The 25379-nt window shown below is 44.2% G+C and overlaps 1 pseudogene; it reads right to left on the bottom strand.

Moving 5' to 3' along the window:
- Nucleotides 1–23553: 23553 nt before the first annotated feature.
- LOC148016404 (14-3-3-like protein) lies at nucleotides 23554–24403 on the bottom strand (annotated as a pseudogene).
- Nucleotides 24404–25379: the final 976 nt, after the last annotated feature.

Below are 25379 nucleotides of genomic sequence, written 5' to 3' on the forward strand. Positions count from 1 at the left end.
ATGGACGTGGGATGAGACGATGTCTTTCATCATCCTGTTGTACATGTGTACATGTTGTATTGTCTTTTTTCTTTTTCTTTTCACTCCTCACTAGGGTAGATTCACCTTTAAGTGGGAGGTTGTTGGGGATAAAGGTGCCTCCGCCTAGCCGCTCGTGTATTACTACACTGACAGTCACCGCCACTGCACACTGCAGGTGGTGGGTGCCCGTCACTGTCACTTTATTCTTTATTCTTTTAGTGACAGTTTGAATAAAGGAAGGCCCTTTCACACATTGTGACTGTTGGAGTTCCCATTTCTTCTCTCTCTCTTTCTTTCTCTTGCTCTCCCACCATAGCTCTCAAGTGCAAGCTTTGATCCTTCTCACCTTTTTACATTATGTGCACGTAGTGGCATGACATCCACAGTCTACCGCGAGGGTAAGAGACATTGGGATGAAGGGAGATTCAAGGAGAGGAGTAGATGGAAGAGAAGGGGTTTGAAGAAATAGGAGACATAGAAGAATACTCACAGAAAGAAATAGAAGATGTAGAAGAATACTCACAGAGATGGAGCCTATCAGTTTATTTCTCCATTATGAGAAGACAAATCTCTTGTACAAAAAACGTGCATAAAATAATATATTCCTCGATGTTGCTCAGATTGCCAATCTGATGCTTCCATTGACTCTGAAAGGGAGATAAAATAATAGCACACTTGGCCAGAATTCTGCCAGATCACTCCTTCATCTTCCACTTTGAAGTGCTATTCATTGCTTGAAAACAGTGATCGCGTGCCATGCGATTTTACCAATATTTATTTTTACATAAAATCCTCTCAAAATGGCTAAAAGCTACATGTTTTCTTTTACATCTTATCCTAATCTAGAAGTTGTTTATAGTTTTATGGATTTTTACAAGAGATAATATCTAAAAGATCAAAAATAGGCTAAACTTATCCAAAAATCTAATATTTTTTAACCATGGATACTAACACTAATGTCTAAAGTGGCATTGGCTCTCAAGATCAATAAGAAAGCCACACTCTAGAGTTTTTTTTAAAACACTGTGTGCGCGTAGCGGCATGAAATCCACCCCCTTCTAACTTGCACATCCTCTGGCATGTGCCAAGTCTTATGGATCTACAGTGTTAGAAGAAGTATCCTCTGCCATGTCAATGTCTTCATCTTCTATCTCTTCTTCTTCCATATTCTCATGTTCATGTTGAGTATCCAGCTCCTTCAACTCATATGATGAAGACTCCCTACGTTTAAAGAAATTGATATGTTTTCCAGCCATTGGAATCTTTAGAGTTGTCCCATCCATCTCATTTAATCCATAGGCAACATTGTTGAAACCAAACCTTACCACATATGGACCAAATCACCACCTTGCCATCTTTCGACTGGCACTATACTTATTTTCCAAGTTGCTGTCATAAACTAGCATCCAGTCCCCTTCTTGTATAGCTTCTGGTCGAAGTTTGTATCACTTGTCAAACCTCTTCTTGTTCTTGATCTTTACACTCTTTAGCTTTTTCATGGCTGTCTCAATGTCGTCAGGCGACTCAGTGCTCCTGTACTCCCTTAAGGGGCATAAACAGAAAATGAAGTTTAAAGGTCTAGGGCCCTTCAAGGTTCGTGCCATCAACCGAACCGGTAATATCGAACTCGAGATTTTGGAAGGCGAGGGCATAGGCTTCTTCAATGGTAGTCACATCAAGAAGTATTATCCCCCCACGCATCCCTTACATGAACCACCAATGTTAGAACCGCTGGTCAAAGTACGGGTAGCCACAATCATGGAGATTGACGATGAAAATGAGGAAATCATAGAACTTGCCTACCTTCGCATCACAATCACTGCCAAGCAAACATGCACTGTCAACACCTTGATCGATGAGGGATTAGACTTCAATGTCTTAATCCACGATCATTGGACCCATATTGGAAAACCATAACTACAGCCCACTACTGCCAAACTGAGCCCATATGGGGGTCAATCATATGCACTCCTAGGGAAATGCAAGGCCGTAGTTTCTATCAAGTCTGAGAGTATACCAATGATATTCTATGTGTTGTTGAACATTGAAAATGCAGGCACTAAATCACTAATGGGTTGAACCTTTAAAAAGAAAGCTCATTGCAATGTTGATTATGAGTTGCAGTGTATCCATTTAGCCATTGGCAATGTTCGCAGAGTGGCGGCTTTCAGCAAGGGTTGCGCAACTCCCACCAGACCCGCAACGCCACCGGTAGATACGCATTTAGCCAAGTCCAAGGAGGAGGGTTGTGATTTGTTACACCCTCCCAAGCCTCTATGCCAACAACCTACTGAAACCAAGGTCAATGCCCATGAACCCCAGTTAAGGTGGGTGCCCAAACATCAGAACCTACCACCAAAAAGAAATCAACCACGCCTTTGCAAGGCTAACAACAGAACCTCAAAACCTAGGAGGCCAAAATAAAGCTACAAATAGTGACGGGTGGTCAAGCTGCGATGGATTCCTAAGACCCTATTGCAAGTGCAAGGTTATTATGAGGGTAATGCCTGGATATGGGCCTGGGTATGGATCCCTAAGTCTAAAGCAACCAAGAGCATCGATCAAGTGCCACCCTCACACGTAACCATACCCCACCATACAACGTGTCAAGGCCTAACATTGTAAAAGACTCGAGACACCAAGTACATTTACTCACAACTGATTATGCACATGAAGACCAACCAGGTCTACCGGCCGGCCCAAACCTCAGGCTGTTGTTCCCAAACTAGTCCCACGCAACTCAATCAAGACTTAGGAGGCCGCATCCACAAGTAGTGACGCCCCATTTGCAATCCAATTGTCCCAACCCACTCGAAAAGTGGCCCAACCGCAATCTCAGGAACAACCAAGCCCGCAACTATCTGCTGCCAAACTCTCTAGTTTTGTCAAACCTCAACCACCTGCAAGCCTTAGATACTCCTATGAACGGAAATCATTCTTTTTACTAGCTACAAATCTAGCTGAAGATACAGAGGATGACATCATTGCTTTCCTTGGATGCTTAGATGCCACATTCATGTCGCTGGCTCTGAGCTACAACCGCTTGGACTTGGACCTATTGCAAGAGCCCTTTGCGACAGAAGTTCATACAATGCCTTGTTCATGGGACACACTAGAACTTGCATTCGTTAAAGCACCCCACTTAGCTGTAGAGTTGCTCCGCACTGAGATATCTACAAAGAAAGTCATCAAATAGTGGCTCATCACGTCATATGATAAAAGCGAGCCTCTTCTACTATCACTGATCAAGAACTAGAAGAGTTGAAAAAGCTTTCTGAAACCAAATCCCCATTCTTATGGAGCTGGTATGCTCTTCAATTGCAATGGGAACTCAAAGGATGCCAAATAATGACCAACGCTAAGCAATGACGCACCATCAAGACATCATAATACAACCCAACTTATGTCGCTTTAACTTCGTATAGGGTGTTAACAACTATTCGTGAGATTGACCCCTAGAAGAGCACATCAAAAGACACCCTTACCTTGATCGCCTCCTAAGAGAGGAAGAGTTACATATTGCTAGTTGCATCGATTCCGATGACGTCCTAACGGATGTCCTTACTTACATCACACAGGTAGGTAGCCGACCCTTCGATCTGGACTGTGATGCTTAGTTGGAGTACAATCCAGACTTCTATGCTTGGCTCATATGAAAGTAAACACTTAACTGTAAGCTAACAACCCTAGGTCTGCTAGCTTTCAATCCTAGGAAGGATTCTCCCCAAATACGAAAGGGGAGGGGATAAGGTAAGGTGGGTGAGTCAAATCGGAACCAATCAAAATCAAGCAAATGCATAAACACATAAGAAAAAAACACATTGTTGTGAAAACCTCAATCAATTAAACGTAGGAAGAAAAGAAACACAATAATTTGCGATTGAGGAAAAATGTCACGAAAATGTTTAATTAAAGGGTGAAAAGTTTGAAAGGACAGTTTATGTTGGAGCTTAAATGTTTTCTTTTTAGCAAATAACTCTTTCAGAAGCACTAATGGGAATGATGGTTCATGACAGGAACGAAAGATGTCGCAGCAAAATCGCGCTCACTGACTCCCTTTTACATAAGAGGAGAGAACACAATACGTCATCAGCTTAGAAAACTGTGCTTATAGTCAGCTGAAATTCCGTAGCATTCACAACCTTGAGAAGGTGGTAGCCAAGGAGCAGGCCACAAGGAGAGTAGTGGAATAGTGTAACCTCTTCAAGTACCTAGAGAAGTTTGTGTAGGAACCTGACCACACGAAGTGTGTGGAATTTCTGAGAACATACAATCCCGACCAAGAATGTGGAACGGTGACTATGGGAAGAGGGGACAATGCTCAACATGCATAGGTGCCATTAAACCAGGCCTTGGTGGAGAAGGCACTGGGGCTGGAGCCTAAGGTGTAGAAGAAACATAAGAGAGATGTGTATGCTATGCTAAAAATGAAGAGGGAGGATATTTTCACAAATGACATCATCAACATATAGGATATCCCCGATGCTAAGATCTGCATGCATGCAAAGTTGGTGCACTCATTTTTCTCTAGCCAACACTATAACTCCCTCATGCACCAAATTAGTGTGCCTGTGTTGGAGAATGTGGTAGCCCACACCTTGGATGAGGTGGACTGGAATGGCTATGTGCGCAAGACTATAGACCAAGTAGCCAAAGCACTAGCCTTGGGTACCTGACAAGTAGGTGGAGAATCCCCAGCCTCTAAAAATACAAAGAGGAAAAAACCTTCCTCGAAAGCCTCCTTCATCGAGTATGGAAGTTTACTGATGGCCATCATTCGGGAGGCTGTAAAAGAAGCCCACAAGGAAATGAAGGAGCGGATGAGACCCCAGATAGGTTGCCGACCCACCAAGGAAAAGAGCCATCGAGCGAAAGGACAGAAAGTGAGATAGAGAAGGAGGAGTAGGAGGCTCAATTTGGACAGAAAAAAACAAAGAAGCCTATTGAAAATATAGCTCAGAAGAAGAAACAAAATGGGGGCAGGAAGAAGGAAAAAGAAGATCTAGAGAGAGCCACAAGGGAATCCCTAAGAGAGGCGGCGGAGAGGAAAAAGAAGGAGAAGGAAGAAGTTGAAAAGCTGGCAGAAGAATCAAGGAAAACAGAGGAAGAGAGAGAAAGAAGAGTTGTGGAAAAGGAGGCGGAGTTGAGGAGATAGGAGAAGGAAGACATGGCCGAAGCAACTCACCGGTCCATAGAACAACAAAGCTGACTCGATGGCCTAGGCGCTTTAAGTCCACCCAGGGAGGGCAGACTTGGCTCAAGTGCTCACCCGAAGTCATGCCGCTCGTGGTCATCCAAGGCAAGGGTAAGGCTCCCATCCATCCCATCCCGTCCCTCTTGGTGGCCACCAGTGAAGCAACCACTGTCACCCCAAGCATCTCGGCCAGCACGGATGTGAACAGTTTTGTGGCATGGATGCAATATTTCATCAGTAAGGAACTAGCATAAGGAAAGAGTGGGGAGATTATGGCCACCGGGCATAAAAGACCGGCCACAGATGCCGAGTCTAGGCAAGATCCGAAATGCCAAAAGATGAAAGCTTTGACCACCCCAATCCCTACCACTATGACGCCACTAGCAAACCATGATGAATATGTGGATGAATTACTCTCTCAGTTAGAGAAGGAAAGGGAGGAAAGAAAGATAGAGATGGCTGAGTTGGAAGCGAAAAAGGAGTCGGTAGTAGCCTTCCAGCTCAAAAAGATGAGGCCAATGGCTATGCAACAAAAGGAAATCCTTGATTTGAAATGGGAACTAAAAGCCAAAGAAGAAAGGGAGCAAAGCTGGCGGCAACAACTCGTAGATGAAAATCACGAGCTAGTGAAAACACAGAGAGAGTATAAGCTTCTAATCATATAACATGAGGATCTTGCAGCAAAAATAGGTCAGATCGAATGAGGCATGAAAGATTTTGCTGCAAGGAAAGAAGGAAGGAAGTGAGAAGAGGAACAACACCATAGAGAAATGGAAACCATGACCGAAAATCTGAGTCTTGAAAGAGAGGAGAAGGAGTAGGGAATTGGAAGACCAGGAGTAGAGACTCATGGCCCTGTTACAAGGATAAGGAGAAGGTATGGAGGAAATGAAAAAGAGAGTTGAAGAGTGGTGATGGACCTAAAAACGGGCCGGCACTGGCTCATGCACTAGCCGGACCTCGTCACTATGCACAAGACAACCCCTCGGCCTCGCGGCCAGGAGCGTCTATCAAAATCTCTGCCTTCCTGAACATTGCGTTTGTAATACGTTGTAGTCCAACTGATCCTAACCCAATATTACTCCTCAGAGGGAGTCCCTTTCACATAGCCAAAAGGCTCGAATCACATACACATGGGGTTCCTCCTACGACTGAATGTCGTCAACCCTCTGCGACTCTCCTACACCTTGGGGATTGGCCCCTCGATGCGTCGCTCAACATTTAGACATTTCGCACAACAGTCACTCAAGGTACCAAATAAACGTATCCAGGAATGTACCATTGTCCTTACTTGACTTCCCCTTTATGATCCCACGACTAGCCTACAGCATGGGTATCTCACTGCCTCACTACGTAGGTCGTGTCCTCAATAAACCAATTGCAATGCATGTCCAGGAGCTGATCACTGATACTTTTAAATTCTTTTCATGCTCCATGCATTTAGTGGATGTCTAGTGCTCAAACATTTAGCAAAACAGTATCGTGCACAAGTGCAAATCATTCTTTTAATGGTTTCCAACTACCGTTCGTGCTTCGTTGCATGGGCTTAGCACCGAGGTGATCCTCGTGCTACTAAGCTCTTAATCTTAATTATCACCCGTCCTAAATGCTATGCATAGAAATCAGCAACTTTCCCATCATTTCACACGGCATTTAGACATATTTCAACTTCTCTACCCTTCCCCGTTTAAATAGTGCATCGTTGGATAGATTTATAAGGTATCTTTACATCATTTTATGTATAGAAAGCGGAAAAAAAAACCACATTAGAACAAGAAGGTGGGGTTGAACTGAGGCAAATCCTCATGCTTCAGTCCCCACAACCATTCACAACCATTGTTCTTATTTATCCTTATTTTTCGGAACCCAAAATGCATTTTTCCCCTATTTTTCATGGTTTTTTCCCTATTTTCCCTTATTTTCCTGCATTATTTAATTGCTGGAAATTCAAAACAGGTTATGGGCTGTGGCCCTTAGTTCCTTCTTGCAGAAAAATGAAAGTTTAGTTGATGTTCCTATCCATTTTTCCATTTTCATGCCAAAAACCCTCATTTTCCCTTATTTTCCATGTTTTACGTGTTTTAACATATTATTTTGAACCACAAAATGCATATTTTTCTGATTTTTTGATCATGACCAGCAAGAACTCATAGAAAACAGTATCATGAACCATTATTATCCCACATGAACACCATTTCATCCATCAAAAGCCATAAAACTCAAATTTCCTTTGAAAATTTTAAATTACCGCTTATTTGCGTGTTTCGGGTTTTGTGTCCATGGCTGTAGATTTGGAAAACAGCAGCACTTCATGTCCAGCAACATCACAAATTACCATTCTCAGCCCGTGTAGCAATCCGATCCATGCCGGACAAGCCTTCATCATTCTTTCTTCTTCCTTCTTCTTCCCACATGAACTTGTCTTTAGAAGAGAGAGAGGGAGGAGAGAGAAATACTAGAAACAGAGATTTCCAAAGAGGGCATCATTCGACGGGCGAAGGGCGGCGAAATGATTGGCATCCAGGAGGGAATGAGGGGCAGTGATTAGTTGCAGGGGTTGTTTGCAGGCTGGAGATGGCATGATCAACATTGGAGCGCATTTTTCGGCACCTGTCTATGTGCTCCTCTCCCCACGATTTCATGCATGATGCCTCCCCAAAGTTTCATGTTACATTTAAATTTGGGCTCCCAAGGGTCACTTGCCCATTTTGGCCAAATTTTGTCCATCTCTTCGCATCTTGACCGGTTTCTTGGCCATTTCCCCGTCCGGACTCGGAATCGAGCTCTGAAAAATCCTGGGCGTCCGGCTTAGCATCCCGCATTGGCCAGTAGCTTGTGTCAACCCGCACGACTGTCTGAAAAATTATGAAAAATCAACAAGTGTCGCTCGGGCGCCTTTAAAGCACTTTGGCGCTTAAAATCGTCCTAGATCGAGCCGCCGCCTTTGACAGTGAATATTTTTCCCTTGATATTCATAATTTTTAGCTATTTTTAGGCACTTCCCGTCACCTAAATTCCGCTCTCATTGGCGACCACGGGATAGGGCGACACAGCCCGTCGAATCCACGAACATATCTGCACATAAACAACCAAAGAAGCATCAAACTGATACAAAATAATTATCATCATAAAACTCAGCACAATGCTCCCCCTACCCCTGACAGAACCAAGGCATAATATCCACAAGGAGTAGGCCTAGCATCATTTAATAGAAGATCCGCAGCGAGTCACTAACCAGCTGCTCCAACACAGCCAAACCAAAAAGAACTTCCAAAGAGGTTGCCCTAAGTGGTAGTCTGAACTACTTACCAACTAAAGACAACACCACTAGGAGCTCCTACAAGGCGAGGACTCCTATAGCCTGATCAAAGAGTATTTTCCTTCAGTACATGTCTTCTTTTAGGGTTTTTATTTTATTGACATACTTGGGCATGTAAAAAGGAGGGAGCTGAGCGTAGTGACCCAAGGAGAACAGGGCATCGGTCTCAGGACCTGTCTCGGCACCCAAGAACCTACCAAGCCCTCGCAAGGCGACACTTAATCCTTTTCTAATGCTCACTTTTATTTTCGCTCCAACCTTCCTTGTTTTGATATTATTTTTCTAGCAAGAAGCCACCCCTAGGAAGACAAGGTATCGGCCCCGGGTCTGATTCGTCCCCAGGAACCTACCAGGCCTTCGCAAGGCAATGATCAACTGCTTATATATTTTCATTTTTTTCCTCTTCTTTGATAGGGGTTAGAACCCCTTTTTACACACCTTCGCATTTATATTCATCTTTTAGGATATTCAGGATTTATTGGCATCATCATTATGATCTTCTAGCAGGCTTCTCTAACTGCCTCACTACTAACAAGAACTCCTAGAACGGCTGCCTAGCAGGCTAGCAGGACAGGGCCACTAGGACTTCCTTCTAAAACAGGTCTTTCAATGCCTGACAATGTCTTTACAGGAGGCAATGACTACTCCAACCTCCCTCAAACATACTTAGCCTAAACTTGGGACTTCATGCCTTGGTTGCCGGTCCCTAAAAAAAATATCCCCTCAACAAGTACAAATACACATATAACAGGAAAGAAAGGTACTCGTAAAGGAGAAATATCACCTGGAGTGGCCACAAGAAGCTTCCATCGCAGCAAAGGCTCCTCCAGGCTCCACAAAATTCCACAACCCGCGAAACCTGTCCAGCGAAATACTAAAACAAAAACCCAATTAAACGCACCCGCACTAGACAGGGAAATGGCCCTCTTGGCCTAATGAAATCAGACATGACTTTGCTACAAAACCGAATCGGCCCTCTTGGCCTAATGAAATAAAACAATACTATGCATTACATCCTCCTGGAAACAACTATGATGGACAGTAAAGCATACCATTCCCAGGGGAACAGGGCTTGTAGCCCTAAACTAAGTGCATTAAATTATGACCTATCCCTCCTGCGTATATCGCAAGAGGTGTTCGCTTTACATGACGTCTAATCAGTCTATGGGTCCATGATAATAAAGGCAGATGAGTCTCGCTTACCCTCTGCATCACCCAAATCAACCATCGTCTGCCAAAGAGGGCATGTTCAGAAAGCATACCCCACAAGCGACCAGGTCCTGTCTCACCATCAATAGATATATCGGAACAAGGGCCACAATTAAAGAAGAGGTCCTCTTCATACGCAAGATTAGCCAAAGAATCGGCAAACTGATTCCAATTCCGTGGAATCAGCTGAAAAGACACTCTATCGAATTCGTCTAGCAGGGCTATGGCAGTATGATGGTACATACAAAGGATGGGGTTCCGTACCATGTACGTCCCATTGAGTTGATTTAAAACCAACTGAGAATCCCCTTTCACCAACAACTGGCGGATACCACCCTTCTTTGCAATATTCAAACCCATGATCAGGGCTTTGTATTCGGCCATATTATTAGTAAAATTCGCCCCGAGATAAGCAGCTAACTTCATGACAATGCGGCGGCGGGGGTCTCGGATGACAACTCCTACACTTCCTTTTTTGCATGCACCCCCGGACGCCCCATCAAAGTACAAGGTATACGTCCATAAAGGGTTTACATATCCCGCCATCCTGAACTCTACTCGTAATTATGGTAATCGAAATTCAGCATATTCAATGGGTGGACTGTAGGCTCCATCCCTCCATCATCATTGAATTCAACAGGGATGCTCGTCAAAATTTGTAGGCAGTGATGGCAGAAGACCTTGATTTCCCAAATAAATGTCCCACCTTCTTGCTCAATCACCTTGTATCCTTTGCTCCACCAAATGATCTTTCCCTGATGATACCTCTGTTCCAAATATGGGTGTTCTAAATAAGGGATCAGACGACCCATCAACCTCTATCACGATTTCCTTGCAGATGTTTGATCGATCTTTCCTAGACCTGCAAGGCAGTCATAGCATTAGTGCAATCAGAAGTAATAAGGTTTAATCTTATTAAGATTAACCTTATTTTTAAATTCTATCCCCTCAAGGTCAGCTAACAAAACTGTGGATTTATTCTTTCCTATCCTAACGATCTTATAGGGCCCATCCCATTTGGGTTCTAGCTTGCCTGGGAATAATTCACGTCGTGCGTCATAATACAGAACAAGCTGTCCTTTCTTGAAGGTGTATTTCTTGGCTTTGAGGTCGTGTAGCTTCTTCATTCGGCGCTTCGCCACTTCTTGGTGCAATAAGCTCTGCAACTTAAGCTCATCTAAATGTGCCAGTATCGTCAAGCGCTCAAAAAGAGCGTCTTCATCGCTTAAAGAATGATTGATAGCAAATCGAATAGTCGGCAGCTCAATCTCTAAAGGCAAGACACACTCCTCCCCATATACTAACTTGAACGGGGTATAGCCAGTGGCTCGTTTGAAAGTCGTATTATAGGCCCACACTACCACGTATAACTTTTTATCCCAATCCCGTTTCTTTTCCGACACAGTTTTGGACAGGATGCCCACAAGCTGCTTGTTGGTGCTTTCAACCTGACCATTGGCTTGCGGATTATATGGGGTTGTCTTGTTATGCTTGATGTTCCACAACTCTGTCAAACCTTTGATCACCTTATTCAGGAAATGGGTTCCGCGGTCCGACACTAATTCTTTCGGCGGACCAAACCGGCATATTATCTGCTCTAAAAGGAAACTAGCAGTTTCTTTAGCATCATCTTTCCTTGTTGCTCGTGCTTCTGACCACTTTGTGAAGTAGTCAGTTGCTACAATGATGTACCGCTTTTGCGTAGTCGATGACGGAGTAATAGGACCCACAAAGTCTATTCCCCACTTCTCAAATGGAAGTATCGCCATAATAGGGGTGAGTGGTCGTTTCCTATTCTCTCGACTATCATGTCGTTGGCAAATATCGCATCGCTTAACATACGCAAACGCATCCTGGAAGATGGCAGGCCACCAATAACCTGCTCTTAAAGCCTTTTGTGCAGTAAGCCGTCCAGCAAAATGGCCACCGCAAGCAGAATCATGGCACTCTTCCAAAATGAATGGCACCTCGTCAGGCATCACACATCGGCGATAGATATCATCAACCCCTTGCCGATATAATGTACCTGCGATCAAGGCAAACTTTAACGCTTGCTGCTTAATTTTCCTTTTCTCAGCCTTAGATAGTTCGGATCCCGCCTCTCCTGTTGATAAATAATGCGTTATTGCAGCATACCAGGAGGGAATAGATGCCGTATCTATTTTAAATATCATCTCCATGTCACTACCTTCAGCCACAGATTCTTTCGGCTCCCCAAAGTCCACAAGACATTCCACGATGCCTTGCAACCTTGGTGGCTTACTCTTGATTTCATAATCAAATTCCTGCAAAGTGATCAACCACTTTGCTAGACGATCAGGCGGCTGTAGCTTATTCATCAATAGTCGAAGTCCCTCCGCCTTCGTATAAAGCACGACTTTCTCTTAGAGAATGTAATGCCTAAACTTCTTGGTCCCAAAGACCATCGCTAGACACAGCTTCTCCATGTAGGTGTAGTTGATTTCGGATACCCCTAGCTTTCGACTAGCAAAAGCAATCGGGTGGTACCACTTCTCTTCCCAAAATTGGGCTAAACAGCAGCTGATACTATACATGGTGGCTGCTGAAAATATATAGAACACCTCACCTCTTTTAGGTGCTTTTAAAACGGGCGCTCTTGCTAGCTCTTGTTTCACATCCTCGAATGCTACCTTACAAGGGTCACCCCATACAAACAAACAGCTAAAGGACAATAAATTTGTAAGTGGCAACGTTCTTTCGGCTAAGGCGTTAATGAATCTACGGTAGTAACCAACCGAAGACAGAAAGCTATGAACTTCTTTCGGAGTGCGTGGTGGACCCATGGCAACTATAACTTTCACCTTCTCGGGGTCTGTCGCAATTCCTACCGAACTGACCACATGGCCCAGCAATAGCCCATAAGGTACTCCAAAAGCACACTTCCGTGGGTTTAGGGCGATGCAAAATTGTCTACAGCGCTCAAAGCATTTTCTCAAAATGATCAACTGCCTTTCTCTCACGGTGGCGGCCCCTAAGTCATCAATAAACACCCTCAACTCTTCAGGGGATATGTCACCGAATGTCTTATCAGCTGTTCGTTGCCACGAACCAGGCGCATTGCATAAACCAAAGGCCATCACATGGTATGCAAAAGTACCAAATACGGTAATGAAAGTTGTTTTCAACTTGTCCTCTTCTGCGATTGCCATTTGGTTGTATCCTGCAAAGCAATCCATAAACGAATATATCTCCCTACCCGCTAATTGATCCAAAATCTGGTCAATAAATGGCAATGGGTAGTAGTCCTTAACTGTCTGCTTATTCAGCTCTCGAAAGTCTACACATAAACGGATCTGATTATTATTCTTCTTTCTAATCACAACTGGCGAACACCATTCCGTGTGTTGCACAGGAAAAATCAAACCCGCTTTTCGAAGCTTCTGTAACTCTTCAAACAGCCCGTCCCTCAATTCGAAAGGCATACGCCTTACTTTCTGCCGTACAGGACGACTGCCCTCTTTCAACGGAATTGTATGAACAGCAAGACTAGGAGGGATGCCTCTCAACTCATCATAACTCCAGGCAAAGATATCCCGAAATTCCTGGATCAAGGCCACATAGTCCTCCCTTTCTGCTGAACTAAGCATAGAACCTAATTTGATTGGCCGCGAATCATCAGGCGTACCAAGGTCTAGCTCGATAACATCTGCATCTCTTATACGATCTTGGGCCTCTATCGGCTCGTTCAAAGTGACCTGATAGATGTCCTCTGTGGTGGATCCTTCTTTGGACTCATCACTCGATGATGTCTCACTAGCAGATAAATCTTCTAATGTCTCCAATTCTGTAGAAGATAGAGGAGCTCTCTCACTCTGCGGGGACTCAGGATAAGCATCAACCACCACACGCTGGGCACCTCTGCCGAATATCAGTCGACCGGCAGGTATATCTACTTGGCAGTCCGCTTGCAAGATCCAAGGTCGTCCAAGTAATACTTGGTAACTTGGCCGCCCTGCAAAACGAATCACCCTAAAGTCCAACATGCATTCTACATTTGCAACCGTGACATGGACCTTAGTAATGCAGCCTTCCGGCTGTCTCAAACTGTCATCTGCCATTCTGAGAATTGTGGAGGTATCTTTCTGGATCGCAAGACCCAACCTTTCCATCAGTTCAGAACTCATAATGTTAACAGATGATCCCGTGTCGACAATGGCATAATCTACTAATATCCCATCGACATAGGCTGCAACCCTTGGGCAATGCTTCTCAGCATGCTCGAACCAGTCATCACCAACTCGCGCGATACCCAAAGGTTCTACAATATACCCGGTACGTAGGATCTTTCTAAATTCCTTGCGTACTCCTGGGGAAAGCTTAATAAGCTGTAAAAGATTCACATCCGGCTTGACTTCGCAAAGAGAGCTCGCCAAATCGAATTCATGATAGTTCGATAGAGCTCGCTTTTCACGCCAAACCATCCGCTCTTTAGGTCGCTGAACTGGCTTTATTGCCTCTTTCTTAACTTTCACATTCTTCTTTGGTGCTTCCTTATCGGCTTTACTCTCTACGGGCTTCAAAGGTCCCCCTTCTAGGGCAGGATCCAAAACTTGCGTTCCTTTGTCGCCTTGTTTAGGGTTTCCGTCGACAGGCTTATCCATGTCGGCTTCTCTACCCTTTTTACCTCTTGTAAGGACAGCTCGTAGATTAGAGGTTTCAGCATCATTAACGCGTACAGCCTCAATCAAACTAACCCCACTACCACTTGGTAGCTCTTCCACTGTAGTCTTTGGTCGTTGAAGTATTTGTTTAGGCCCATTTTCTGGCTGGGAGTCATTTCCTTGGGCACGATGATTGACAGGCCCTAGTTGCCGACTACCACGCTGGAGAGAACTGATCTTACTCCAGCAAGTAGCTGCTAAATGGCCAGATTTTCCGCAAATGTCGCACTTAACATTTGGGCAATTTCTTGGATAGTGCTGTCCGCCACACCATTTGCAACTAAACCTCAACGGTGCACCCTCCTCCAGGTATCTACTTCCTATCAAATTTTGTTGTTTTTTAAGGAAGTTGACATCAATAGCTATTTGTTGATACTGCTCCGTAATCATGTCGGTATAATGCTTCATCATGTCCTTAACCTCGCCAAGAACATTGGAAGAACTCGACTCATAGCCTTGGTCATTACCATGTCGCTCCATCGGCCTAACAATTCGATTAGGCACTGGTTGTTGAGCTGCAGGCATGGTGTTAGAATTGACCGCCTGGCCTCCACCATTTGGAGCCATTTGACTGCCCGTAGGCATCGACATGCTAGGGGGAGCTGGTAATAAAGGGACATTCTGCATCATGTTCCCTCTCCCATTAGGATTAGCCATCGCTATCCCTTGGCCACTACTGCCATTGGCTATTGCCATATTGTTTCCCAATACTAAACCCATGTTTGAATTGCCTCTAGAAGCATAGGCTGCTTGTAGTTGGGATTCCACCTCTTGTGCTCGTGTAATGGCAGTATCTATATCCCCCAAGGGGACACTACTCAACTGCAATTGGATATTAAAGTCCAAACCATGTAGGAAATATTGCAATTGGGCAGCTGCGGGGATAGGGATAGAGGTGTCCAACTTACGGAAGACCTCTTTTATCTTCTTCGCATAAGCACGAATATCCTCGTGTGGATCTTGGCGGGTCACGTTGAGTACACGCAACCAATATTGCCCACCCCTTTCAGGGGCAAACTCCCTTCGAAAAGCTCCATAAAATGCATCAATGTTCAATATGGTTCCGGCTTCTAAACCATGATACCATATAGCGGCTCTTCCTTTGAGAGTCATATTGAAGAACATCATTAAATGTCCTTCTTCTTGAATGCGACAGTTAAACATCAGCTTTTGAAACTCCCTCATGTGGAGTTCCGCATCTTCCTCAACTAGCCCATTAAAAATGGGTAGTGGGTAACCTAGAGCCGGCAAATCCGTCGTTCCTGCTGGAATTGCAATAGGCTGCGCCATGACGAAGATTGGATTTGCACTAGGAATAGGGAACGGTGGGGTTACACCTCCCACAATTAATATGGACTGGCTTATGGCAGAAAGGGGAGCACTAGAGCTTCCACCTTCTCCTAACTTACTGCTTGTGGTCCTAAGACCACTAGATCCACTCCCTCGTAAGGGTTCAGCACCGCTACGCTTAGGAGAATATCTCCTAAAAATTTCAGCACGTCACCTACCTCTTTCGTCTCTTTCTTGCTTTTGGATTTCTGCTAGACGATGCTTATCAATAAATAACGGATCAAGCTCAGTATCCTCTGGCATAAACTGCTAGTTGGTCCTTAAACAACCAGGATTCGAGAACCGCCACTTTTAAGCAGCTCCCGGCAGACGCACCACTGATGGACCTAAAAACGGGCCGGCACTGGCTCATGCACTAGCCGGACCTCGTCACTATGCACAAGACAACCCCTCGGCCTCGCGGCCAGGAGCGTCTATCAAAATCTTTGCCTTCCTGAACATTGCGTTTGTAATACGTTGTAGTCCAACTGATCCTAACCCAATATTACTCCTCAGAGGGAGTCCCTTTCACATAGCCAAAAGGCTCGAATCACATATACATGGGGTTCCTCCTACGACTGAATGTCGTCAACCCTCTGCGACTCTCCTATACCTTGGGGATTGGCCCCTCGATGCGTCGCTCAACATTTAGACATTTCGCACAACAGTCACTCAAGGTACCAAATAAACGTATCCAGGAATGTACCATTGTCCTTACTTGACTTCCCCTTTATGATCCCACGACTAGCCTACAACATGGGTATCTCACTGCCTCACTACGTAGGTCGTGTCCTCAATAAACCAATTGCAATGCATGTCCAGGAGCTGATCACTGATACTTTTAAATTATTTTCATGCTCCATGCATTTAGTGGATGTCTAGTGCTCAAACATTTAGCAAAACAGTATCGTGCACAAGTGCAAATCATTCTTTTAATGGTTTCCAACTACCGTTCGTGCTTCGTTGCATGGGCTTAGCACCGAGGTGATCCTCGTGCTACTAAGCTCTTAATCTTAATTATCACCCGTCCTAAATGCTATGCATAGAAATCAGCAACTTTCCCATCATTTCACACGGCATTTAGACATATTTCAACTTCTCTACCCTTCCCCGTTTAAATAGTGCATCGTTGGATAGATTTATAAGGTATCTTTACATCATTTTATGTATAGAAAGCGGAAAAAAAAACCACATTAGAACAAGAAGGTGGGGTTGAACTGAGGCAAATCCTCATGCTTCAGTCCCCACAACCATTCACAACCATTGTTCTTATTTATCCTTATTTTTCGGAACCCAAAATGCATTTTTCCCCTATTTTTCATGGTTTTTTCCCTATTTTCCCTTATTTTCCTGCATTATTTAATTGCTGGAAATTCAAAACAGGTTATGGGCTGTGGCCCTTAGTTCCTTCTTGCAGAAAAATGAAAGTTTAGTTGATGTTCCTATCCATTTTTCCATTTTCATGCCAAAAACCCTCATTTTCCCTTATTTTCCATGTTTTACGTGTTTTAACATATTATTTTGAACCACAAAATGCATATTTTTCTGATTTTTTGATCATGACCAGCAAGAACTCATAGAAAATAGTATCATGAACCATTATTATCCCACATGAACACCATTTCATCCATCAAAAGCCATAAAACTCAAATTTCCTTTGAAAATTTTAAATTACCGCTTATTTGCGTGTTTCGGGTTTTGTGTCCATGGCTGTAGATTTGGAAAACAGCAGCACTTCATGTCCAACAACATCACAAATTACCATTCTCAGCCCGTGTAGCAATCCGATCCATGCCGGACAAGCCTTCATCATTCTTTCTTCTTCCTTCTTCTTCCCACATGAACTTGTCTTTAGAAGAGAGAGAGGGAGGAGAGAGAAAGACTAGAAACAGAGATTTCCAAAGAGGGCATCATTCGATGGGCGAAGGGCGGCGAAATGATTGGCATCCAGGAGGGAATGAGGGGCAGTGATTAGTTGCAGGGGTTGTTTGCAGGCTGGAGATGGCATGATCAACATTGGAGCGCATTTTTCGGCGCCTGTCTGCGTGCTCCTCTCCCCACGATTTCATGCATGATGCCTCCCCAAAGTTTCATGTTACATTTAAATTTGGGCTCCCAAGGGTCACTTGCCCATTTTGGCCAAATTTTGTCCACCTCTTCGCATCTTGACCGGTTTCTTGGCCATTTCCCCGTCCGGACTCGGAATCGAGCTCTGAAAAATCCTGGGCGTCCGGCTTAGCATCCCGCATTGGCCAGTAGCTTGTGTCAACCTGCACGACTGTCTGAAAAATTATGAAAAATCAACAAGTGTCGCTCGGGCGCCTTTAAAGCACTTTGGCGCTTAAAATTGTCCTAGATCGAGCCGCCGCCTTTGACAGTGAATATTTTTCCCTTGATATTCATAATTTTTAGCTATTTTTAAGCACTTCCCGTCACCTAAATTCCGCTCTCAAGTGGGCACACCAAAATGAACAAAGAGTGAAGACCTTGGCACATTGCCTGGCTCTTGTGGAAAAAGAGAAAGTCCTAGCACAAAGAAGAGTAGAGGCAGCCCAAGTGACTTTCAATACTCAACAATGAATCTTCGTGAATACCTTGATGGATGCCACTCACGCAGAGGAAGGGGATTCCTTGGAGGTGGTAAAGAAGAAGCTGAGCATAGCACACAAAGCTCTACAAGCAGGGCTACACATGCCCTCCCAACCCATTGCAGTTGGGTTGAGCCTTGATGAACAACATAAATACCTGTTGTTGGCCAGCCTAACTCCCCAGGAGATTGATGCTCTGGGGTTTATAGAGGAGATACAACATGAAGAGTACCCAGGAAGTGAAGCTGAACTGCAACTTGACCTAGGCAGATTCGAAGAAGATGTGATCCCACAACCCCCTTCACCCCATTCTGAAGGGCAAGGGCAGCTAGTAGACACATCCGTGAAAAGAAAAACCACCCTGAGGAAGAAGATAAGGAAGATGGTGGAAGAAGCCAAACAAAGATTGAGGGTTAACCCTATGGCTCAGCCATCTGTACCCCTCCCCCCATGCCCAAATGACCCGCCAGCCAGTTTCCACGTTGAGCTCATAGTATGAGAAAGACAAAAAAAAGAGAAACAACCCTTCAACTTCAGCTTCCTCATCCCCAATGCCCTACACAGAATCCTTTCCCCTAAAATAGTGGACGAGGTGATCGGCATCTAAAGCTGGCTAAGCCAACAATGGCTGGAAGAAAGACCAAAGAATCCCACCTCTAGGGCACCGAGGATGCGGAGTACTGGCAAAATAAAGTTTTTGAAGTGCCTCGATCCATGCCCGTATACAAGTGCCAGCCACTGTGGCGGAGACACATCTGCAATGACTATGTGTTTGCATGGATGGATTTTTGTAATACCCTCCCCATTGCTGAGAGAAACACCCCCACTTACATGGTGTATCCTCATAGGGTAGGGGTAGACTTTGATGCAAACTCCCATGGCTGTTACGACTTCCCCGTCATATATAACCCATGTACTACCACCTTAGCCCAAGCCCTCACCTTCACCTCCGATAGCCTAGATACCACCCTGACTCGCTTTATTGCTAACTTCTCCTCCTGTCCAGATCCTGTCTTCATTACCACATGCAACTATCTTATGCTATTAAAAATCCTACTTAGACAAGATCCCACCCCAGCAGAACGTGGCCTCTCCCCACTCTTTTTTGACCCTAATGCCATTGATAGCTGCGCGATGACCTACCTAATGATGCGAGCCAACCTTCTACCTTCCTTTTGCCTCGCTACTCTTGAAGACATGAGTGATAGCCGGTTCACCCACTGCAACCACCCATTCCTCTCCACCACCCCTCTCCATGTCCGATTGAACCTTAAGGGTTTCATGCAAAGCCGACATTTTTGAGCCACTCCATTAAATCCCCTTTACCACCACCTTTCGATGATGAGAACTAGTAATTAGCTATTGCCCGAATCCTGTACCTCAGTAGGGTTTTTTTTTTAAATAAAGAAAAAGAAAAAAGAAGAGAATCCTGCGCCATGTCCATATGCAAGTCATGACACATAGCTCACAGTCACTACACCTAGGGATCCTCAAGTTAGGCACATCCGATGACCTCAGTCGGCCGGCCCCATTCCTAACCCCCTAGCCCTTTTTGCCTCCCCAGTTCACGCTTAGGGCACCCCAAGGGCAGGACACACCTAAGGATGTAACACTCGCCTATGGTTAGACTTGTCAACCTAAGCTACACACACTGCACCTCCCTTTGTATGAATAGGTTCCTCAAGTGTGAGACATCACCCAGGCTTACCTAGGGTTAGACCCAACTCCCTGTTCCACCAGCACGAGCACTAAGCACCGCACGGTGAGGTAGACACTCCCCTTTGGTCGAGCACTTTCTCCTTCTAGGTACAACAAGATGCTACAAACCACCAACTTCGGAGGCCCCCATCATCCACTCGACACACCTTGGGTCCTCCATCCAAATCATTACCGAAGCTTCCCAATCAAACAAGTACCTCAGCCATGGCCCCAGACTCCACCCTTCCACAACAGAGACCTGGAAGTGCCATGGGACTGGCACCTGTCTCGGAGGGGGGTAATGTTAACCTTAGTTCAAGATGGCAAAAAAATGAAGCAAAAAGTGAAAAAAGAATAGAAAAATTTCAAAGGTGCAAAGGTGGCTCATAAAATCTAAGCTCAGGCAAAATCACAATTTTAAATAGAAGGCATCTCAAAAAACTCTAAAAACTCTTGTGAAAGAGCGCCAGGCTCCCTACTGTGCCATTTGTAAAGGAATAGATGGTTGTAGACTTAAGGCATGAGGCAAGAAAAGGGAAATAGGAAAAAGGGCCTTGCCACAAAGGCCGGTCATGTAAAAAGGGATGGGCGCCCATGGAAATCTAGGGCTTGTATATAAAGTTCAAAAAGTGAATGGAAGCTCATTCTTTGGTATGTGGCTAACAAGAGACCTCTCTTCTTCTCTTCTTGTCTTCTCTTTGTTTGTGTGTGTGCTCTTAAGAGAGGGAGTATGAGAGTGTGAGGGAGTGAGTGTGTGGAAGTGAGGGATCAAGAGGGTGAAGCTCCATCTCCTCTCCTCTTCTTCTCTTCTCTTCTCTTTTTTCGCACGTACACGACTATGGTGGATGGAGCTTGATGGAGGAGGATTGAGAATGCTTGAGCTAGCATCTAGGATTGTGGAGCTATCGGTGTGTGCAAAGGAGGAGGCAACTCATTTCAGCATCAAGGTAAGCTCACTACATTCGTAGGTTCGAAGGTGCGTCAACTATGTGAGAGGTAGCCATTAGAGCTCACTTGGAACGCTTGAAACAATAAGCGGTCTATGGGTCTTGGTGGTTGAGCGAGAGCTCCCACAAAGTCCCTCTAATCATCATCGCTCTTGATCCTGAGAATATGCAAGATTTTCTTCCAAGTCACACTCACATGAGAGTTCCTCTCAAAATTATCATCTTCTCCATGAAAAAGCAAAACCTCCACTTTGTTTCCCTCAAACCACATGATGATCCCCCCTTCTCTTCTTCCTTTTCTTTCACACATGAAAAACAACCATTGTTTTCCTATTCTCTACACTTTACCCAAAAGCACGAATTGCAAAGCACCCAAAAAATAGACCCACAACCATGTTAATTAGTGCTTATCTTTGATTAAGGTCTTGTCAAGCTTCTCAAAAAAACTACACTACCACGCCCAATGCTTGTGAGACTTATCATTTTAAGGTGCACATCATCCAATGTTAACCTATTTTGTGCAGAAAGGAAGTTTCACATTGAAACCCTTCAATTTTGTTGTTGTCCTTTGGCTATTCTTTTACCAAACACCTTGTCTTTTGTGGCCTTGGAACCTCATAGATTGCTAACTGTTTAGAGCAAGTTTCCATGCCCCCCCCCAAGAGGTTAAATCTTATTGCATATGTTATACATCACATGACTAAGATATGTCATTCAAGGTAATTTCTCAAGCAACGTAACACCCTCTTCATAAGTCATGTCTTCCCTCTAGGTGAATGCCAAACCCTAATGCCACATTGTTGTCTTAATGAACCTTTCATGTACTTTTGAGAACAAGGGATTGGTAATGAGAAACCTTCCCTTGTCTTGGAAATAGAACTACTTATGTTCCTCGCTATAAAATTGAAAAATCCCCATCTCCTTTCATTATTCTCCTAACATATTGGAAATAAAATATGTGAAGAGAATATGTACAAGCTACCACACTATGTAGTCCAAAACATACGGTTAGCGATGCTATCTTTGGCAATACAAAACATCTGACTCAAGACCACCCTCCAAGGTTTTTCACGAGTGGATCCACAATGTCATGCAATGGGGGAGAATCCCCATCCAAAAGTGGGTGGGGAGTTCACCTATTTTGTAGGTGATGTGCTCTCTGCTATGTAAAGGAATGTGGATGCCCAACCCCTGGTGTGTAAAGGACTGCAGATGCCCAAACCTTGAAGAAGTACGTTGATTGGTTAATACTTGCAAAGTGGGATGTGGAATACTATGTAAAGGAATGTGAATGCCTGACCCTTGGTGCATAAATGAATACAGATGCCCAACCTTTGGTGTGTAAAGGACTATGGATGCCCAAACCCTAAAGAAGTACTTTGATTGGTTAATATTGCAAAGTGGGCCTCTATCATTTGGTGTATAACTAGTGTTATATGTGCATCCAATATAGAGAGGGAGATCCAGGAGGTAGGGAGGATGATCCATTGAGAGAGAGAGAGAGAGAGAGAGAGAGAGAGAGAGAGAGAGAGAGAGAGAGAGAGAGAGAGAGAGAGAGAGAGAATTTCCTTACTAATGAAGGGGAATGATGCTACAAATAGACAAAGACCTTGGGCAAAAGAGCACCTTCCGAGATCAGAATTTTGATATGGTGGATTGATGTGTTAGTGGGGGCCCCAACCTGTTGCTATTGAATATGCAAATGGAGGCCTTTTTTAGCATGACGATGTCGTAAAGTTCACGCAAGGGCTGCTGAACACGGAGTTCAAGGTACAGCTGGAAGAGACTAACAAGAAGAACTCAAATTTTTGATGTCAAAGTTCACTATATTGCTTGTCAAATGAGTTACAAGAAATTCATGTTCAGAATAATCTGAAGTATCTCATAAACTGTTTACATTCAGGATTTTGAAGACAGTTATGTCTTTAGCATATAGGCTTGCATTCAGAATTCAGCAAGTCTGTGTGGAGGAAGGATTCAGTTGTCTTTGTAATGTCAAAACTTAGAATCATCAGAACAAACAGCTATGAGTTTGTCATCTTTCTCATCCTGTTTTTATCATTGGCATAAGACCAATTTTTCTTGTTCGAAGGAAACATCCTGGAACAACAGGTTTTTTGCATAAGGGCCAGCACATTCATGGAATCATTATCCTCACAAAAAGTTCAGTGAGTAAAGCCATAGTTTTGAGGGATCACCACTGATGAATACACCATTCAATCAACCTTGATGTTTGTTGTCTACAGCTACAGTAGCCCTCCAAGCATACAAAGAACAGAAAATGTAGCCTTCGCATCATAGCCAGTGCCGCTGCATATACAGAACCACCACACAGCAATTCACAAAAGCAAAATACTTCAGCCTCTTCTATCTCCGATGGAATAATCATACACGCCAACCACTGGATTCTACTCTTGGGCAGTCCATATCAAGATCAAATAGTAGTACCATCTCTGAAAGCTCTTTTGTTACAATACACACTCACAACTACCTCCTTTCTGTAGACACTGAAATCTGCTCTTGTAACAAGGCTACAAATTTACTTTAATTGTAAGTACACATTCACTCATCTGTCTGCTCCAAGGGTGTCAAGCTCTGATATTGTTTCATCAAAGGCCTGTTTTGCCATTGTACAAGTCCGATCTGGAGAGTTAAGAATCTCATAATAGAAAACTGAAAAATTCAGAGCAAGCCCAAGACGGATCGGATGAGTAGGTGCTAGCTCTGCTGTTGCAAGTTCCTGAGCAGTTTTGTAGGCAAGTAAGGTATTTTCTGCCGTTTCCTTACGCTCAGCACCCGTCTTGAACTCAACAAGGTAACGATGTTAGTCTCCCTTCATCTTCAGATAAAATACCTTCGATTCGGCAGCGCTTGCAATAGGAATTAGGAGACTATCCAAGAGCTCCAGGATGTTGCTGCAGATTTTGCTCAGTTCGGCCTCCACCTTGGCCCTGTACTCCTTGATGAGAGCGACATGCTCTTCGTTGCCCTTGCTCTCTTCCTTCAGCTCGACCAAGGAAACGATGCGCCAAGAGGCCCCGACGTGCTCCGATCAATATGAGGGTATAATCAATGCCCTACGGCCGGTTTGCACTCAGTATCGCACCTTCCCTGCGCAGCTCCTTGACCATAGCAGCCAGAGCCTCCGGATTGACCCCATGCTCATACAGGACAATGAGGATGTCTAAGTTTTTATGATCAAGGCCCGTTTTTGAGGAGATTGAACATAAGATAGGCCAGATTAAGAGCTTCTCTTGCTCTTTTCCACCTGTGTCTCGAACTTCCGGGCTCCAGATTCTGTAAGGGGAATGATCTCCCCAGTCGAATCTCTGACGTTCCAAATTTTCTGACAATCCCTCCCTGAATAGCTTCACGACAGCTCTCTCTCCCCTTCTAATCCAGGCGCAGCCCGCCATATTCGCCTTTTCAAAAATTTCCCCCTATCTCCCCAGAATAGACTAGCTTTTCCTTTAAAACTTCTTGTACCTTATCTTTAAGACGGGTCACACCATAGGCCTCTAACATCCAATTGTATGTGAGTGAATTTGCACCAATACCACCAGTTTGCTTCATTTCTTGATAAACACGTTCTGCCTTTTCCATCTGTCCACTGTTTATGTAAGCCTTTATAAGCATATTAAAAGTAGCATGTGCAGGCCGCACATTCGCAGCCTTTACCCTGTCGAACAAAGACTCCACTTCTTTTTAGCACTTCAATTGCAAATACATATTCATGGCACTGTCAAAACATGGTTGGAGTGGTTTGAGGTCAGTCTTCTCAACTTCAGATAGTAACTCCAGAACATGATCAGTGTGCAATGCATTAAGGGAATATATATATTGGATGCAGATTATTAAAATGCACCACACAAACAATGAATCACACGCAGAAATTAACACAAATGCACAACAAAAGAAATGGAGGTGTATACGACTCGGATGCGCAGCAACACGACATCCACCCCCTCTAAACCTGCGCATCCTCCGGATGTGCCAACTATCCAGGATCATTCAAGTCCACAAATAGGTCAAGTCCATCTTCTGATTCTAGTAGACCTGTTTCTCCATCGGCTTCATCATCTATGTCTTCTGTCTCATCAGCTTGTCTTTCTCCTATCTGCTCTTCTTCTGTCAATGATTCAAGTGCATGTTCTTCATCCTCTCTTCTCTTGAAAATCTTGACTCGTTTTCCAGCAATAGGCACCCTCAATAATGTTCCATCTAATTCAGCCAGCTCATAGGTACCATTGTCAAAAACCTTTTTCACTTCATACGGTCCAAACCATCTTTGAACCATTTTTCTCATGCTACTATGCTGATTTTCTAGACTACTGTCATAGACTAGAACCCAATCTCCTTCTTTTATGGCTCTAGGCCTCAAGCGATGCCTTA

Source organism: Lygodium microphyllum, chromosome 23 (genome assembly GCF_053477565.2).
Source record: "Lygodium microphyllum isolate KBCC chromosome 23, Lygodium_microphyllum_v1.1.10, whole genome shotgun sequence".
NCBI classification, from domain to species: Eukaryota; Viridiplantae; Streptophyta; class Polypodiopsida; order Schizaeales; family Lygodiaceae; genus Lygodium; species Lygodium microphyllum.